Raw genomic sequence first — 12,054 nt, forward strand, 5'->3', positions numbered from 1 at the left:
GAACGACCACGCTAGAGGGGCAGTGGAGGAGAGTTGTCGAAGATTGATTGTTTCAGTGTTACAAGGAGTTCGCCAAGTTTTCCCGCAGAAGTTTCCGTCCAATGTAAACTATCGACAAAGATGTATTTCTGGACATTTTCTTTGGAAGCGGTATGACAGGGTCGCCACCACTACGCAGAAACACTGTTGCCGAACAAAATCGACCAACTGCTTTCACAGTGTGAACAGAGCTTAATGAAACAGAGTAGCTAGGGCTGGCATAAAAAAAGGCAAAGTAGATTTCCCAGCGAAAATAATAGAAAACTCTAAGCGACCTTAGGAAGAAGCCGAGATCATAATGAAAGCTATGATATATTCCTAACATATGTGAAATAGTATGTAAATTAACAAGTGTGGTTAAAAAAAAAGATGCTGACGCAAAATTTTTGAAGCAGTACAGAGAACAAATTAACTTGCGCAGTAATATTCAGTTTGTAAAATAGTATATAAATTAATAAATATACATTGAACGAATATGCTGATAAAAATTTCTGAAGCCGTAGTGAAGGTAATATTTAGTTGGGACTTTAATACATGGCTGGATAATCAACGTATTCTTGTTTTGCTTCAGCTTTAGAGAGCTTATTGGCGTTACCCTATGCTAAAGCAAACATCATATTCCTGTAGTGGTTTCCTAGGAAGATTCAAAATGATGGAAATATAAGTGATAGTGTCTAATAGTATTTTTAGTGGTTTGGGGGGTCCGCAGTTAAAACCTAAGCTTCTCTGCGTTTTTAGTTTACTTGTTAATTGAGACTACAGGAATTTGTACTGAAAATTTTATGCTGTCATTTTTTACTACTTAATTTATATTCAGCAACGCTGCTCTTTGGCATTCTGCGAAAAATGTTTATTCGTGGTTTTATCAACACAATCATGGTATCATTTATAGTAATGATCAGCTTTTCAATACATTAAAACTTGGTCCTGAATCAATATATTCACGACTGCAGATCACCGGTACAAATAAAGTTCTTTTTGTGAACAGACAAACAGCAGGGAATGTTCTATACCCCGACACCCGTTGCCAAGCAATGAAAATGCTTCAAAAAATACAGCAAGACCAATACTAATACCACGTTACCTACGCTCCTACCCCAGACCTTATGAGCTGTGAGCGCTTGTTGCCTTAGCGTTCCTATTCTAAATGTTGTAGCAATAACACATTCACACACATTGACTATGAAACCGATTTTTTCTCTCTAAACACGCCTGTAAACAAGCACTTCTTTCCCAACAACCCTGACAACGTCACTAGCGGCGCTCCATCGCCAGGCTAATATTTTGTCCTATCAGACTGTAAAAGGTGAGTGCGCTCTTTACAACGGTAACATCTAGTGATACTGTAAACAAGCATCTCCTAAGAGTTTAGGACATTCAATTAGCAAGTGAACTGAATCATTCATTTACATAGCTACTTTAGAGCAACAGTACATAAAGGAGTGATGCGATTCATTGTTATGTTTTAACATCTTCATTTCGCCAGAAAACTAAGTATCGTTTTAAGATGGCTTTCTAATCTAATATTTATGGAAATTCATGTCTACATGCTACTGTGCTAAGATCAACCACTTTTTATGTTTACACTGTGCAGGCGGCCCGTTCCTCCCTTTCAAAGTCATGTTTGCTGATCCTCATAACGGGTGCTGCATTGTGGTTACAAAAAGACAACATCCACAAAGAGGTGAGCAGCGAGGAAAGTGATTACAAAACACGTTTTGTTGTTTTTTGCTCTAATATGTGAAACAGCTACTCTCCACGTTTTTCATCAGTTGTAAACTATACACAGCTTCCTAATATCGTACCCGCTAATGATCAAAGCTTTCTAGAGCTATCCGCCCATGCGGATGTTCGTCCATCTGCACTGAGAGCCGATGAGGGATGTACGACTGACGACGACCGTATTGCTTTAATGCGGCGAACCGGGTCACTTTACTCCTGCTGTTCCACCGTGATGCCTTTCAAATTCGAAGGTGGTGCTGCTCCTACTCGGAGGTACTCCCGTCGATTGTCCTCGACGCCGCTGCGGTGAACTTCGGGGTGTGGAAGATCTACTCAACGAAAAGCGCTGGATTCCAATTTCCCTACGGCCAACTCGATTAACTTGGTAACCTCGATTAAGTCGTCGCTTTCTACCTCGAGCTCCTCACGGGCAGCAATGCAAGTCAGATTGCCCTGATCATGGTGGTAAATGTGATACCAGTGTTCAAGAGAACAAGACTTGCTTGAAGTCGCAGGTCTGGAATTCGACTATCACCGCGGATACGGAACGCTCAAGCATCGACAGTAGAATGTCTTCGGTTACCGGCTATAACTTAAACGGGAGGCCACTAAACGCACCAGTAATGACGATTAATCACTTGTGGACCGGACTGCAGACAATGACGCAGAGGCCAAAACCACTGAGACTCCTTTAAGTATCGATTGGCTTTCATATAATATCCCAGTAACAGTTCGCTATAGTCTCCTCGCCATTTTCTACTGCTATGACTGGCATGAAGGTTCTAGGGCAGGTGATCATTTTATTACTTATCTATGCCCGTGAAAGGGTAGAGACAAAATTTAAGTATCAACTCTAGTGCTCAGTTACCTTGCTTTGAGAAGCTGTTAGCGGCATATTATTCAAGACGTAGATAATCTCGGCGATTACAAGGTGATTACTAAGCTCCGAAGCAGCAAGGTATGGTGTGCCTTTCTTCCGATAGAGCGGCAGTTCTCAGGAGCACGAAGCGAAAACATCGTTTTCGCTTTCCCAGAGCCAATGTTGTCAAAGGCAGCGCGTTCAATTATATCGTGTGGAATGCACTTGACGAGAGTAAAGCAATCGTGTAACGTGACATATCACTTCGTTACGCCTTACATAATTACTGCGCATGTCCCACACAACCACCTCGTAAGTGGCCAGTGAGATGTACGTGTTACCAATGTTTCGCGCCAGCAATGCTATCGCTTCACCTGCAGTTGTGTAGCTCTTACTAAACGCATATCCGGCGTTCCGAAGCGTAAGAGGAGAAGACACCAAACGCTGTCAACCGCACAAGAGACAAGCTGCCTTGCGTATACCTACACGGTATCCTCCAAGGAGGCTATAAAAACTGCTTGAATGGAAGAAGCGTCCGTCGAGTGAAGCCTCCGCGACGCCATTTTGAGGGGGGGGGGGAAGCCAGCCTGTTGCCACAGAGTCCGCCACTATGCTGCCGGAGAAGTGGAAGTTGTTAAAGTGGGCGGCTAGTAACACAATGAGGAAAAAACATTGTTAATTCATGCGTAACTTACAGTTGTTTCAACAGTGTGTAAATATCACCAGCAGTGACATTTCTCAAGTTGATCTGTTTAAATATCATTCCGAACTGGACGTGCTCCTTATTGAGACGTGTATGTGCGGGCATGGAGCTGCTGTTTGTTTTCTACTATTTATTTGAGGAATCTTGAGGCGTGAACACATTACGAACGAGCTGTTCTATGCGGAGTCTGGAAAGCAAAAGTGTTCATTTTACTTCATAATTCTTTGACTGGTCTGGAAAAAGGCGTGGTTGCGCATATGCTCTGGCGACACTTATTCCCGGAGAGGCTACATGGGGTAGTAATTGTTACAAAGGCTCAGCATAGTGTCTTCTCTGTTTAAGGCTTTCAATGTGTTTCACCTTGGAATTTAGAATTAAAAAAAAAGGGGTGTAGTAAAATTTCCTGGCGATTTTCTCGAAGCTCTTGTATTATGAGAAGAGACAAGTAATGCGTTCTCAAGGCTATCAATTAAACTAACAATTACATCAGATTACTTCACTCTGTTTTCAAGTATTTTATGCAGGGCATAATATAAAATGACGGATATTAGATACCGATGAGAGAATTCTAAACAGGAATTTAAACGGCACGGGTAGCTAATTTAAGCTCTAAAAAACTTTCGATTCAAACCACTTTCGACGCGCCAAAACGAAGCTTAGCTGAGTACGTGCACAATTATGCACGCTCACTAGTGACGCAGTCGTGACGTCACCGGGCGAACCCGGGCTCGCAGACAAAGCTGCTGCCGCTCGTGAAATCTTCATAGCTCTAAGACAGAAATTTTATGTTTGCAGAAAAAACAGGGTATGATCTTCGTATTCATGCAGCTGGCAATGTTGGGCAACTGTGTAACCCACGAATCAATGTTCCTCCTTGATTTTTTGCTGTTTGTTTCTTTATGTGCCCACAGACCCTAACGAACTTGATATGACCTGCTGCTTCAAGCCTTAATAAAGTGGCCTGTTTCAGTGTGATGGTGAGGTTTATAATTTACAGCAATATGTGTCTTTTTTGGCAAGCAACGGAAGCTATGATTCTCCTTTTACTTGGATTTGTTAAAGCACTAAATTTAGCAACGAAGTTTTTTAGCATTCATTATTCTCGTCCTTTGAATTATTTCTATTTTGACCACTTACATTACAGTTGGTTTCAACATCTCAACAGACGCCGTAAACATATGAACAAGCATAAATTGCTGTGATATACTTTTCGACTTTAGGCAGGGGCCAGACTTATTTTATGCTTTATAAGAAGCTTGGAAATACAGCTGCGTAGGCCTTGGCTGAGTTATTCACCTGCTGATCGTCAAGATATAAGCCCGATCTCGCTCGAGTAAACTGCATATTAGTGCAGCAAAAAAGCGAAGAAATTGGTTATTTAATTCTGATGAAAGAAGTTAAACGAGCATTAGATATGTTTTACATGGCTCTTGAGTTGTTAATCATTCATTTAGGATTCAATTAGTAGAGAACAGTTAACGTACATATCATTATGATGCAGCATATTTTTCCATTTTAATCATACTTATTGATCATGATGACGTTTGAACTTTTGTGTAGTGCAATGACGTCAAGTTAGTACAACCATTATATAGGCTACACTATCATATATAATTTGAATGTATAGCTTCCATTTCAATGGTAATGACAATTAAATAATTGCGGTAAATTTTATGACGTACAGTCTATTATGCGCAATTATGTTCGGCAGAATTATTGAAGAATACACGGCTTGAAATTTGTATTGGCGGTGATGGGAGCAGTACAAGGCTTATTTCGAGAACACTGGGCTGCAGACCGTAGCCTAATGTCGGCGAGCGAGCGCGCAAGAACGTTTTCACACAGGCACACTTTATCGTAGTCGCCAGGTGCCAAGTGGTACCCCTAGGGGTATAGCGCTTCTTCTTTCTCGCCGTTTTTTTTTCAACCAGTATCCAAGTCAGGTCTTTTAAGCCGTCCTCCGCACAATCTCGAAGGAGTCGGTATGGGTGAACCTCTTTCCCATGACTGTCTGGCGGGAAAGAGGTTCCAATGGCCTATGCACAACCTGATGAGGAAGGCTAGAATAGTTTACATTGACAACTACTTCCACCAGTGCGGCGCTAGACGAGAGGTTGTCGTTTACACGGATTACAAGCCGTTCCTCAGAATAATGGTGCTGCATCGTCTAATTCGAGCTTTTCTGTCTTCAATGATTCCGCGATAGTGCTTTTTACTAGGAGCTTGAGGAGGGATAGGAGCTTTACTAGGAGGGATGTGTTTACTTGGCATCTCGTGTGGTCATTCCTTCTGGTCTTTGAATTGTACACATCGCTCGTCGAGGAATGAGAGCTATGAATTAACCTCCATGCAGTCATTAGTAGTGTCCGTGGGTTGACGGTAATATTGAACAGTCTGGCTGGATGTCATTATCACAGTCCTATGCCAGAGCTACTTCCGCGGCCTCTATGCTGGCATGAACGAGAGCTGAGACTCCCGTTTCAGTTCTTCACCTGGATTTGACGGTACAGTCAATGGGAACTGTTATCTGGTCGTGATGGACGTTGTCACGAAGTGACTAGAAGTTCGCCACACGAAAAATTTAACCTCAACTCCGGTGATCCAGGAGCTGCGGATTAGTTTGGTCACTTGTGTAATTGCATAGACGGTCGTCATTCAAAGGGTTCGTCGTATACAGTGCCGAAGCTAATCGATTTGGGCTGAGGAACGGCATCCGATATCCCACAAGCGCGTCATTCCACGCTGCTACCAACAGACAAGACGAGAGCATAGTTCAACAACTAATGCAGCTCTTCGCAAATATCAAAACTGAAGTACTGCACGGCAATTTTCAAGGTTCCTGTTCACACAACACCCGACTTTTCGTGAGACAGCTCATTGGATGAAAGCAAAGCACATGTTTGGATGTCCGCTTAGGGTAGCGCTGGACAGAATTCATCAAACAAGTGCGCCGGTTGAGTAATGCGACAGCCTATCCACTCTCGTCTACATTACAGGACAGCCTGTGTCTGTTCACCATCTCTGCAGTTCGGCAAAGTGGCTCGCGACCATTTTTACCAGACAGATTGGCAAGCGGAGTTATGAGGCATCTCTGGTCGACGGTGGACGACTTCAAAGGTGATAGGTGTACCACAAGCCAAGGCATCTGACTACTGACAACAACAACACAGGCAGATTTCAGCTGAACACGTCCTTGTGTTTTCCAGATCTGGCCGCCAATTCCGCTGAAAAGGGCTCCATCTGAAGTGACAAACAGCTGTGACTCCTGCTCCATGGTTTTGTCTGAAGTGACAGCGTTGAAGCTGCCGATTCTGTTAGTAGTATCGTTCATTCATACCGACTCCATCCAGATTGTGCAGAGGACGGCTTAAAATACCTGACTTTGATACTGGTTGAAAACAAACGGCGAGAAAGAATAAGTGTTATACCCCTTGCGGTACCGCTTGGCACCTGGAGACTACGACAAAGTGTGCCTGTGCGAAAACGTTCTGGCGCGCTCGCTCGCCGACATTAGGCTACGGTCTGCAGCACTGTGTCCTCGAAATAAGCCTTGTATGCCCCCATCACCGCCAATACAAGTTTCAAGCCATATATTCTTCAATAATTCTGCCGAATAAAATTGGTGGTCTCCTGGTGGTCTCCATCTTTTGCTTTCCAGACTCCGCATAGAACAGCTCTTTCGTAATGTCTTCACGCCTCAAGGTTCCTCAAAAAATAGTAGAAAACAAACAGCAGCTTCATGCCAGCACATACCTGTCGCAATAAGGTTCACGTTCAGTTCGGAATGATATTTAAAGAGATCAACTTGAGAAATTTGACTGCTGGGGTCATTTTCACACTGATGATACAACTCTTAGCTATGCATGAATTAACAATGTTTTTTCTCATTGTGTTATTAGCCGCCCACTTTAACAACTTCCACTTCTCCGGCAGCACAGTGGCGGACACTGTGGCAACTGGCTGGCTTTTTCCCCCCTCAAAATGGCGTTGCGGAGGCTTCACTCGACGGGCGCTCCTTCCAATCCAGCAGTTTGTATAGCCTCGTTGGAGGATACCGTGTAGGTATACGCAAGGCAGCTTGTCTCTTGCGCGGTTGACACTGTTTGGTGTCTTCTTCTCTTACGCTTCGGAACGTCGGATATGCGTTTAGTAAGAGCTCCACAACTGCAGGTGAAGCGATAGCAATACTGGTGCGAAACATTGATAACACGTACATCCCACTGGCCACTTTCGAGGTAATTGAGAGTGCGGGTCATGCGCAGTAATTATGTAAGGCGTAACGAAGTGATATGTCACGTTACTCGATTGCTTTACTCTCGTCAAGTGCATTCCACACGACATTATTGAACGCGCTGCCTTTGACGACATTGGCTCTGGGAAAGCGAAAACGATGTTTTCGCTTCGTGCTCCTGAGAACTGCCGCTCCCTCAGAAGAAAAGCACGCCATACCTTGCTGCTTCGCAGCTTAGTAATCACCTTGTATTCGCCTAGATTATCTACGTCTTGAATAATATGCCGCTAATGGTTTCTCAAAGCAAGGTAGCTGACCAGTAGAGTTGACACTTAAATTTTAAGTCTACCCTTTCACGGGCATATATGAGTAATAAAATGATCACCTGCCCTAGAACCTTCATGCCAGTCATAGCAGTAGGAAATGGCCAGGAAACTGTAGCGAACTGTTACTGGGATATTATATGAAAGCCAATCGAGAATTAAAGGCTTCTGAGTGGTTTTGGCCTCTGCGTCATTGTCTGCAGTCCGGTGCACAGGTAATTAGCACATAATTACTGGTGTGTTTAGTGGCCTCCCGTTTACGTTATGGTCGGTAACCGAAGACATTCTACTGTCGATGCTTGAGCGTTCCGTATCTGCGGGGATGGTGAAATTCCAGACCTGCGACTTAAGCAAGTCTTGTTCTCTTGATCTCTGATGTTACTTTTACCACCACGACCAGGGCAATCTGACTTGCATTGCTGCCCGTGAGGAGCTCGCGGTAGAAAGCGACGACATAATCGAGGTTACCAAGTTAATCGAGTTTGCCGTAGGGAAATTGGAATCCAGCGCTTTTCGTCGAGTAGATCTTTTACAGCCCGAAGTTCACCGCAGCGGCGTCGAGGACAATTGGCGGGAAAAACCTCCGAGTAGGAGCAGCACCACCTTCGAATTGGAAAGGCATCACGGTGGAACAACACGAGTAAAGTGAGCCGGTTCGCCGCAGTAAAGCAATACGGTCGTCGGTCAGTCGTACATCACTCATCGGCTCTCAGTGCAGATGGACGAACATCCGTATGGGCAGATAGCTCTGGAATGTTTTGATCATTAGCGGGTATGATATTAGGGAGCTGTGTATAGTTTACAACTTATGAAAAACGTGGAGAGCAGCTGTTTCACATATCAGAGCAAAGAACAATAAAATGTGTTTTGTAATCACTTTCCTCGCTGCTCACCTCTTTGTGGATGTTGCCTTTTTGTAACCACAATGCAGCACCCGTTATGAGGATCAGCAATCATGACTTTGAAAGGGAGGAACGGATCGCCTGCACGGTGTAAACATAAAAAAAGTTTGTTCATCTTAGCACAGTAGCATGTAGACATGCCTTTCCATAAATATTAGATTAGAAAGCCAGCTGAAAACAATACTTAATTTTCTGGCGAAATGAAGATGTTAAAAAAAACAATGAATCGCATCACTCCTTTATGTACTGTTGCGCTAAGGTTGCTATTTAAATGAATGATAGAGTTCACGTGCTAATTGAATGTCCTAAACTCTTGGGAGATGCTTGTTTACAGTATCACTAGATGTTACCGTTGTAAGGAGCGCACTCACCTTTTACAGTCTGATAGGACAAAACATTATCCTGGCTGTGGAGCGCAGCTGGTGACGTTGTCAGGGTTGTTGGGAAAGGAGTCCTTGTTTTCAGGCGTGTTTAGAGAGAAAAAATCGGTTTCATAGTCAATATGTGTGAAAGTCTTATTGCTACAAAATTTAGAATAGGAACGCTACGGCAACAAGTATCACAGCTCATGAGGCCTGCGGATAAGAGAATAGGTAACGTGGTATTGGTATTGGTTTTGCTCTATTGTTTGAAGCATTTGCATTGTTGGCAACGAGTATCGGGGTAGAGAACATTCCCTGCTGTTTGCTTCTTCACAAAAAGAACTTCATTTGTACTGCTGATCTGCAGTCGTAAATATATTGATTTAGGACCCGGTTGTAACGCATTCAAAAGCTCATAAGCATATAAATTAAGTAGTAAAATTGACAGTATAAAATTTTCACTACATATTCCTGTAGTTTCAATTTCCAATAAACTAAATAAGCAGATAAGCTTAGGTTTAGCTACGGAAAATCTACTTAAATTACTCTTAGACAATATCACTTATATTTCCATCATTTTGAATCTTCCTAGGAAACCACTACAGGATGATGTTTGCTTGAGCATAGGTTAATGCCAATATAAGTTCTCTAAAGCTGAAGCAAAACAAAAATATGTTGATTATCCAGCCATGTAATAAAGTCCCAACTAAATATTACCTGCACTACGTATGTTATTCAAATTACTGCTTCAAAAATTTTTATCAGCATATTCGTTCCATCTATATTTATTAATTTATATACTATTTTACAAACTAAACATTACTGCGAAAAGTAGTTTGTTCTCTTTACTGCTCGAAAAATTTTGTGTCACAATCTTTTTTTTAACCACACTTGTTAATTTACATACTATTTTACATATGCTAGGAATATTTCATAGCTTTCATTATGCTCTCGGCTTCTTTCTAAGGTCACTTAGAGTTTTCTGTTCTTAATTTCGTTGAGAAATCTACCTTTGCCTTTCCTGATGCCAGCCTAGATACTCTGTTTCATTAAGCTCGGTTCACACTGCCGATTTTGTGCGGCAACAGGTTTTCCGCGTAGTGGTGGCGACCCTGTCATACCGCTTCCACAGAAAATTCCAGAAATACATCTTTGTCGATAGGCTTGATGGGACGGGAACTTCTGCGGGAAAACTTGGCGAACTCCTTGTAACATTGAAAAATAAATCTTGGACAAATCTCCTCCACTGCCCCTCTAGCGTGGTCGTTCGTATGGACCCGCATGTACTCGTGCTCTCTTCCGTGAATGTTTCCTGCGCACGAAACAGGAGAGCAACCACGGCAGCCTCTCCACACGCGATTTCAATTACGGCATCTGACCCGTCTGTTTGTAAGAAGCAGAGCCCCGGCATACAAGAAAGCAATGAAAATGAGCTTTCTAAGCGTTGTTGGAAGCAGGGGAACCTTTAATAATATGATCGGTCAGCGTTAAGTGCATGCTGCTGGAATGCGTTGTCACCCGGGATTTTCGCTCGGCCTTCATGCAAGCCAAACACTGCGGACAGTTGCTGTTTTCGTTTAAATTACGTAACCGAAGTTTGTCATACCGAGGTAATACATCGGTAACCAGCCTTTTGTTTCTAAGCTGTGTGTACAGGATGACAACTTGTTCGGAAACAAGTTTCCGGCTAAACGGGCTAACGTGTTTTGTTCATGTCCCTGTAGTGGTTCCGCATTGTGAACCGTGCTTTAGAGAGAAAGGTTCAAAGGCAAATGTTGACTATGACACCGAAGGCTAAGTCTTTGGCTTCAATGTGCCTTTCAATTTATTTTGCATATTTCTTGTTTGCCCAAAAGTGGAAAAACACGTCCTGTTGCTTTACTAAAAAACGGTAACCTGTCTGCCAGGCTGCTTAGAGAGATGTTAAAGGGAAAATGTTATAACGTATAGTAAGGCCCCGAATATCAAGCAATACGTTTGTAGCACTGCATAAAGTATTTGTAACCTTACCGTTTGTAACCGTTTGTACCCTTATACTGGCGTGATGCGTTACGTTGTTTGCACGAAAACATTCTGTGTTTATTACGCAGGTTATATTGGTTATTTAAGGCAGAAGCTGGAGCTCTAAGCTGCTATGTGTGTTTTCTGTAACGCCACAAAATTTGTTATTCTGGAAAGCGATTTGCTTATGATAGTAATTATAAAAAATTACACATTGAAAAATCATCTTCAAAAATATAGTATTGTTAGTATGATCAAAGCTGAGAAATGGAATAATATAGTAATAAATTAGACTGAATATTACTGCAACTAGCAATAAAAAAGAATGCAAATGAGAGAAAAAGTTCAGCCTTCACTTGCGTTCTGTCGTGAAATTGACAGAAATAGCGAAATAATACTATTTAAAGCTATATTAAGTCCTACGATTTTGTTCTTACGATAACGTTTACGATTTTTTAATAACTCAACTGCGAAAACAAAACGGGTTTTTAATAATGTTTGTAAATGTAAAAGCGGCATGTATTTAGTCAGTAAAAAATTGAAGGTGACCAAATCATGGTATCAAAACTTGCAACATTTTGAAATGGCAAAAACAGCGTTTTCTACCTCTAAAGATATACCGTACATTTTTTTTTTCGAGGAAACTAAGCCGTATCTTGCAAAACTAAGGTTAATTCCTTTCCGTCCAGATATTTGCCCACCACATATAAATATTTCATTGGAAACGAAATATGCTCATGGGACCTCGATTATGTTTCTTGTCTAAGGCACCCATATATATACGCTGTGAGAAAGCCAATATCAAGGGTTTATTTTTAAAATTCCAGATTTCGAACGGTTGCGCCATCTAAGAAAATTTGAAAGCTATGCACACCTTCGGTTTCGCCAGCCCTCACTTTCTGATACAGCTGC

At 42.3% G+C, this 12,054-nt stretch overlaps 1 long non-coding RNA gene across 1 annotated transcript; it reads right to left on the reverse strand.

The window, feature by feature from the left end:
• Nucleotides 1-876: 876 nt before the first annotated feature.
• Nucleotides 877-4,670, reverse strand: LOC146174108 (uncharacterized). The gene is made up of 4 exons (XR_014701861.1): nucleotides 4,461-4,670; nucleotides 3,316-3,510; nucleotides 3,107-3,233; nucleotides 877-2,062 (listed from the first exon to the last, which is right to left on the reverse strand). It is a non-coding gene; the product is annotated as an uncharacterized LOC146174108 (long non-coding RNA).
• Between the last annotated feature and the right edge of the window lie 7,384 nt (nucleotides 4,671-12,054).

This window comes from Amblyomma maculatum, chromosome 11 (assembly GCF_055883805.1).
Source record: "Amblyomma maculatum isolate TAMU_Amacu chromosome 11, ASM5588380v1, whole genome shotgun sequence".
Classification (NCBI taxonomy): domain Eukaryota; kingdom Metazoa; phylum Arthropoda; class Arachnida; order Ixodida; family Ixodidae; genus Amblyomma; species Amblyomma maculatum.